The 8,491-nt window shown below is 41.3% G+C and overlaps 1 pseudogene; it reads right to left on the bottom strand.

The window, feature by feature from the left end:
• Positions 1 to 3,599: 3,599 nt before the first annotated feature.
• Positions 3,600 to 4,150, bottom strand: LOC120781151 (annotated as a pseudogene).
• Positions 4,151 to 8,491: the final 4,341 nt, after the last annotated feature.

Below are 8,491 nucleotides of genomic sequence, written 5' to 3' on the forward strand. Positions count from 1 at the left end.
CTCCCTAATGCGATCCTTTGTGCCAAATTTCACTTTAATGGCTTTATTTATGGCTTAGTTATGACATTTTATAGGTTTTCGGTTTCCGCCATTTTGTGGGCGTGGCAGTGGGCCGATTTTGCCCATCTTCGAACTTACCTTCTTATGGAGCCAAGAAGTACGTGTACCAAGTTTCATTATAATATCTTAATTTTTACTCAAGTTACAGCTTGCACGGACGGACGGACAGACGGACGGACGGACAGACAGACATCCGGATTTCAACTCTACTCGTCACCCTGATCACTTTGATATATATAACCCTATATCTGACTCTTTTAGTTTTAGGACTTACAAACAACCGTTATGTGAACAAAACTATAATACTCTCCTTAGCAACTTTGTTGCGAGAGTATAACTAGACACGCTCAAGCAAGTTATTGGGCTGTTTTGGTGATATATTGCTCCTTAGTACGCGGGCATATCTCTTCTTTTAAGGCGTGTTTGATAGCAGGAATGTACCATAGCATTAGCCAAAGGGTTTGGGTGATCACGGAGTTTAGATATATATATAATTCATTTTTGGTTGGAACCTTTGTATTATGTCTATATTAGTTGCACAGGTCGTACCCCACACTTGATTGCCATACATCCAAATCGACTTTATGGCCGCATTATATAAAAACACTTTGATGTCAAAGCTTAGAGTTTTTATTTAAAAGCCAATTTAAATTTGCAGCTCTTATCCTCATGCAAGTTATTTTATTAGATATATGTTTTCTCCACGTAAGTCTTCTATCATGGTGAATACCTTTTCTAGAAGATTTGCAAAGCAATTTGCCTTATCCTCATCACTAGGTGCCCAATTACCATTCAACTGTCTTAGGGGCATGTTGGAAACTTCTGGTGGCTTGAAAGACTTTTGGGCTTGCTTGCTAGAATTTGGACACAATTTCTTTATATAATTTTCAGTGTTGTGTTATTCTTCACGTTTAAGCGCTTTTTTAACTTTCGTACAACAGATTTCAGTTGAAGCAGAGTTGAAGGGGAGCGACTTGACTGCCATTCCCGCCTAGCTCGCCTTTTCTTATTTACAAGTTTCTCCATTTCATTATTGGTGATCTTTCTAAAACCAACTGGTTTATTGTTTCTTTTTGGTGTTGCCAATACAGCTGCATTAGTTATTAGGTCATTAATTTCTCTTATATTTCCATCAATGTCTCTTTCTGTATTTATTTTGCAATCAATATTGATATGGCTGCTGATATACATACTTTCTATACTTCAACCAGTAAGTTTTATGTGATGTTAGGGAAACTTTTGGCTCAAATATCATGTGCGTATAACTTTAATACTACAGGAGAATGATCAGATGATAAGTCTGTACATGTATCAGCTGTCATAAGCGATCTATCTATATTTTTGACTACAGCAAAATCTATTAAGTCAGGTATTTTTCATCTATCACTGGGCCAACATGTCGGCTTACCAGGAGATATTATATCCAGCTTATTATGCTTATTCATAATAGTGTAGTACAACTGTCGTCCTTTCAGATTAATAAGACGTGAGCCCCAGTACGTGTGTTTTGCGTTGTAATCTCCACCTGCTAGAAATCTTTGACATAGTGTTCCAAAAAAGTCTTTAAACTCGATTTCTGTAATTTTAAAACGAGGTGAACAGTATATAGCCGTAAGGTTTAAGTCACAACCCCCATTTTTGAGTGATATTGTTGTAGCTTGTAACTGTGGAGTAGCATGAGATTCTAGGACATAGTGGTTTAAGCGATTTCTAATCAACACTGCCGTGCCACCATGCGTTTTTCCATCCGGATGATTTGTAACATATAACCTAAATCCCGGTATATTGAAATTATTTTTATTTGTTAGATGAGCTTCTGAAATAAGCATTACATCTATATTCTTTTCAGACAGAAATCTGATAATCTCTAATTTATGTTGGTTAACACCGTTAGCATTCCATATACAGATATTTAGTAAGTTCATTTTTTACTTAATAAATTTTGCAGCATTTGATTTTGTGATTTTATTAAATTTTGGATCGTGTTTTGCATGGTAGACATATCGGGTGATTTTTTAAGAGCTTGATAACTTTTTTTTAAAAAAAAACGCATAAAATTTGCAAAATCTCATCGGTTCTTTATTTGAAACGTTAGATTGGTTCATGACATTTACTTTTTGAAGATAATTTCATTTAAATGTTGACCGCGGCTGCGTCTTAGGTGGTCCATTTGGAAAGTCCAATTTTGGGCAACTTTTTCGAGCATTTCGGCCGGAATAGCCCGAATTTCTTCGGAAATGTTGTCTTCCAAAGCTGGAATAGTTGCTGGCTTATTTCTGTAGACTTTAGACTTGATGTAGCCCCACAAAAAATAGTCTAAAGGCGTTAAATCGCATGATCTTGGTGGCCAACTTACGGGTCCATTTCTTGAGATGAATTGTTCTCCGAAGTTTTCCCTCAAAATGGCCATAGAATCGCGAGCTGTGTGGCATGTAGCGCCATCTTGTTGAAACCACATGTCAACCAAGTTCAGTTCTTCCATTTTTGGCAACAAAAAGTTTGTTAGCATCGAACGATAGCGATCGCCATTCACCGTAACGTTGCGTCCAACAGCATCTTTGAAAAATACGGTCCAATGATTCCACCAGCGTACAAACCACACCAAACAGTGCATTTTTTCGGGATGCATGGGCAGTTCTTGAACGGCTTCTGGTTGCTCTTCACCCCAAATGCGGCAATTTTGCTTATTTACGTAGCCATTCAACCAGAAATGAGCCTCATCGCTGAACAAAATTTGTCGATAAAAAAGCGGATTTTCTGCCAACTTTTCTAGGGCCCATTCACTGAAAATTTCTTGATTGGACTTTCCGAATGGACCACCTAAGACGCAGCCGCGGTCAACATTTAAATGAAATTATCTTCAAAAAGTAAATGTCATGAACCAATCTAACGTTTCAAATAAAGAACCGATGAGATTTTGCAAATTTTATGCGTTTTTTTTTTAAAAAAAGTTATCAAGCTCTTAAAAAATCACCCGATAAATTGTGTCATAGACTGTGTAAGATTTATAATCATAGTTTCAATACCTCCATTTGGAGGATTTTGCGGTAGTTGCATTTGCACAGTGTTGCCTTTCACCACATTAGCATAGCTTCCTTGTATATTATTATTGATAGAAGTAATAGGATTTGAACTTTTCTCTGAGGTTGCTATAATTTCATTATGGGGTGTTTGTAACATTTGGTTACGACGTACTTGAATGCCCTGTGACAATACAGGACAACCCCTGTTGTTAGCAGTGCGATTTCCTCCACAATTGCTGCAATTTTATTTAATTCTTATTTCTTAAGGGTGCATTTTGAAGTAGGATGCAAATCACCGCATACCACACAAACACTGCGTAAAGTGCAATATGATTTAGTATGGCCATATTCTTGGCAGTTAGATCATTGTACCGGACCGTTTCTTTTATGAGGTTCTTCCACAGTTACTCTACGATGCAGCAAATATTTCATTTTTTTTTTAAGTTGATTCGAATTCAGCAACAGATCAATTTTAAACATTGGCTGTGGTACTTTGTTTCTATTAAATATATTTACAACAGTTTTAATACCAAAACCGCATTCCTCCAATTCCTCTTTGACTTCACTGGAGGCTACGGCGGACTCTATACCCTTAATTACAACAACTAGGCCCTTAGAGCTCTTCAGTTGATACGAATAATAATTTTTGTTTTTATTTGACAAAAATTTAACGACTTCCATAAAACTTTTTTCAGTGTAGGTCTGAATTTTTGGTTTCGTCTATATTGCCTTTTTCAAAGGCACTATATGAAAATTGTTAGTACCTACAATTTTGCTTAATTCAGCAACGAGAGCATTACTGCTACGCTCGCGCAAATATATGGGGGTTGTTTGGCATTAACGACTGTGGTGGTACCCTTCGCATCGTCGTCTAAACCATTGCTTAGTATGGCAAATCTGTTGCCATTTAGGATTTCTGGCTTTTTACCATTTGGCGTGCCTGGTTGAAATTTTTTGGTATTGACCGCTGATTTAACTGGACTTAGTTTCCTTTTTACGTTAATATAGCGATCAATACCAGTCTGAACAGACGGCCCTTTATTGCTTGGTACATTCTCACCTTGCATTTTGTTTTCCTTCACTTTCCGAGTGTGTGCTGGTACCTGCATAGTGATTGCTGTCAGGGCATTTGTTGTTGCCCGTTAATTTTGTTTTTGACAGGAATTGCTATTATTGGCTCGACAAAGCTAAAGTAGGCATTTAAAGAATGCCTACGGCCTTGTTGGTGAGGCTGAGTAGCACTCATTTTCGATTGTTTGATTATTTTTCTTTTTTTGGTTTTACTTTTTGTTTCGTGCATAATTTGTTTATGTTTAATTATAACAACTTGTGTGCACTGTTAGCTATTTGTTTATTTTTTGTTTTTTTAATTTTTGCGTTTTAATCACAGAATTCACGAAGCGAATTAAAAACACGTCCGTACACCTTGCACTGTATTCGAATATTGCCAATTTAGGGTCACGAGTTGCACCAATGTTGAGTCGACGATTCGAGAAAATTACATTTTGGACAGACTCTGAAATCGTATTGCATTAGGTAAAAGCCAATTAACGCTCCCTTCCAGCTTTCCCCAGAAAACGAAGCCTTAGAGAAGAAGGAAAACGCTGTCACATTTTCTGCAAATGTGAAAGATAACACTGTAATGGAACTGATTGAAAAATTCTCTTCTCATCAAAAGTTGCTTCGTGTGGTCGCATATTTATTACGATGGATCAGACAACCAAAAATGCCTAATGTGGGAAGAGCTCTGACTGCAGACGAATTATATGAGCTTTTTGAAAATTGTAAAGGTAATTCAGCATTCTGATTTTGAGAGTGAAATCCAAAAAGTGACTAAAGGCACGACGCTGCCCGCAAACCTGCAAAAACTGAACCCGTTCTTGCATCAGTACCCGGATATGTCACTTTTTTTTAAATTAATCCGAGTAGGAGGTCGCCTATTAAATGCATCTCTCCCACACGATGCCAAATTCCTCTTATTACTGATTAAAAATTCGTCTTTCGTTATCACTTACTTACGGTTCCTGCACTTTCGAAATCACCACGCTGGGGCAAAAGCGTTGATTGCGCTTCTTCGAGAATGCATATGGCTAATTAATGGCAGAGAAGCTTGCAGTAGAACCGTAAGAAACTGTACACACTGCTTTCACTACAAGCCGAAGTTGCAAACCCAAATAATGGGAAATTTGCCAGTTGAAAGACTTCGAGCGTCACTACCTTCTCTGATATGTGGCGTAGATTTTTGCGGTCCCATATACACAACTTTAAAAATACGTGGTCGACCACCAGTAAAAACTTATATAGCAGTTTTCGTTTGCTTCACTTCAAAAGCAGTACATTTAGAACTATTCTCGGACCTATCTACTAATTCTTTTATTTTCGCCCTCAAAAGGTTCATTGGTCGCCGGGATGCCACAGAAAATATTCAGCGACAACGCAACCAACTTTGTCGCCGCGACCGCAAGCTGCGCGAGCTGAAGGAGGCCTTTCTAGCGCAAGCCCCAGAGCTAATGGGATTCGACGCCGAGGAAGGATTCAGCTTCGGCTTTATACCACCCTGGGCGCCGCACTTCGCCGGATTATGGGAGGCGGCGGTGAAGTCCGCCAAGCATCTGGTCGTTCGCGCACTCGGCAACGCTCTACTAATGACGGAAGAGCTCTCAACGCTACTGGCCGAAGTGGAGGCCATTTTGAATTCGCGTCCCCTAGCACCATTGGGACAGGACCCCAACGACGAGAAGCACTAACTCCAGCGCACCATTTAATCCGTTTTCCTCTGCGAGCACTGCCACCAGCACAAGCGCCAACGGACCCAATTCGTTGTTGCGAGAGATGGCAACTTGTTTGCTGTCTCAAGCCACAGTTTTGGCGACAGTGGTCCAAACCATACATGACTGGCCTTCAGGAACGCAACAAGTGGCTGCATCCCACACGCAATCTCCAGCTCAACGACTCGTCCTCGTCCACGAGGACAACGTGCCGCCGCAGCAGTGGGTAATCGGACGTGTCGTCACAACCGTCGAAGGCCAAGATGGCAAGGTACGAGTGGCAGACGTGGCAACCAAGGCGGGCACCATTAAGCGCCCCATTCATAAACTCGCATTACTGCCCATGGATGTTGAAGGATCCTGATCCTGTCAGGGTAAGTTGTAGAATTTTTCCGAATGCACTGCCGATAAGGCTTTATGTATGTTAACATCAGTAAGATAAAAAAGGTTAATAAACTAAAATATGTGAACTTAATGAAGCAGCTCGAAATGGATTTCCAAATATGTATATATAAGAACATCGATTTTACGCTTAAATATAAGATAATGGAATTTTTCCTATTGTACTGACCTTATTGCTATATGTCAACCTCAGTAAGACGAAGAAGCTTAACTAACTTAAATTTGTGAAGTTAAAGATTTGAAGTAACTTGATATGGATTGATAAATCTGTATTTACAAAAAAATCCATTTTATCCATAATTATAAGATCGCGGAATTTTTCCAAATGAAGATATTTAACTAACTTAAATATGTAAAGTTAATGATTCAAAGCAACTTGATATGTCTTGTTAAATGTGTATTAACAAGAAAATCATTTTTATACCTAAATATAAGATTGTGAAATTTTTCCAAATCCACTGCCGTTATGGCTTTACGTTAACTTCACTATGATGAAAAAGGTTAAGTGACTTAAATATGTGAAGTTAATTATTTGAAGGATGGGAGGATGGTGTCATGTGTAAAAGTTCATGCAAGTGAGGAAAGTTCTCTGATCGCCATTCACTTGGGAGTGGCCAGAAACCATTCATTTGCATATGACTCAAGCAGCTCACGACTTCCGGTCTTTGCCCAAGTATCCTCTGGGTATCCTAAGATCATGCTTTTGAAGGCGAGCTACAGTGAGAAGGCAAAACATCCCCTGCATAGGGTTGTGCGCTGGGTTTGGGACACGTCACGTACAAAAACGCCCCCAATGAAAGGAAACAACAAGCTTCGGATGAGTGACCTCCCTTTTGATGACGACCATGGCAAACGAAATAAGGACTACGAGGTATGTGCATGCATGGAATGTCCGGTCCCTTAATTGGGAAGGTACCGCTGCTCAGCTGGTTGATGTCCTCGCGAAAATAAAGGCTGACATCACCGCCGTCCAAGAAATGCCATGGACGGGACAAGGACTGAGACGAGTAGGTCCTTGTGACATTTACTACAGTAGCCATATAAAGGAGCGCAAGTTTGGTATGGGATTCGTGGTGGGAGAGAGACTCCGACGCCGAGTACTATCATTCACTCCGGTGAATGAACGTCTAGACACAATCCGCATCAAAGCGAGGCTCTTCAACATATCGCTGAATTGCGCCCACGCCCCGACGGAAGAGAAGGACGAGGTGACCAAAGATGCCTTCTATGAGCGCTTGGAGCGCACTTATGATAGCTGCCCCCGCCACGATATCAAAATCGTCCTTGGCGACTTTAACGCCAGGGTGAGCAAAGAAGGTATCTTTGGCACTACGGTGGGTAAATTCAGCCTCCACGACGGAACATCCCCAAATGGGTTGAGGTTGATCGATTTCGCCGGGGCCCGAAATATGGTTATCTGTGGTACTAGATCCTAGCACAAGAAAATACATCAAGCTACCTGGCTGTCTCCGGATCGAAAAGCCACCAACCAGATCTATCATGTTTTGATAGACGAAGACACGTCTCCAGTGTTTTAGATGTGCGTGCGCTCCGAGGTCCCAACATCGACTGGGACCACTATCTTGTTACAGCCAAGATTCGCACCCACCTCTGCGAATGGTGGGCACCTTGTCGCGGTGCAGGGGCTTAAACTGCAACATAGTACGGCGTCTTCCAACCATCATGGGTGATGCTGCAGAGCATCTCTCCTGGCGGTTGGCAGAAGCTGCATGTGTGCGGCGACCAAGAGCTACCACCTTCCAATCCAGGGTGTTATGCGACTCCCTTGCCCATTGGATGATTTGCAGCTAGGAAGTAAATTCGATTGTATTCGAACGGAGCCTTCACAACACCGGGCCGCCTTGGGAAGTAACGGTGGCCTTACCGCGTCAAGGGGCTCTGGCGCGGCAGACCTTTGAGATTCCCCTTCTAAATAATAGACCGGTAGGCCCACAATGTAGGCTGAACGGTCCTAAGAACCAGATGTGTAACAACAACAAACAACAACGACAACAAAAGCATCAACAACAACAACAACAGCGAATAGCTGCAGCGGCACAAGTACCACTAGCAAGAGCGGCCCATGGGCTAGACGAAAGTTCAGCTTCCTGGACGCTTTGTCGCCGGAAGAACGTGCGCTCTTTGAGGAGCACGCTCGCGACGACGACGATGTGCCCTCTGGCAGCGGTACTCATCGAGGGGCGAACGAAAGAGAAGACAAGGAAGAAACATTCAACG

The sequence above is a fragment of the Bactrocera tryoni genome, unplaced genomic scaffold (assembly GCF_016617805.1).
Source record: "Bactrocera tryoni isolate S06 unplaced genomic scaffold, CSIRO_BtryS06_freeze2 scaffold_376, whole genome shotgun sequence".
NCBI lineage: Eukaryota > Metazoa > Arthropoda > Insecta > Diptera > Tephritidae > Bactrocera > Bactrocera tryoni.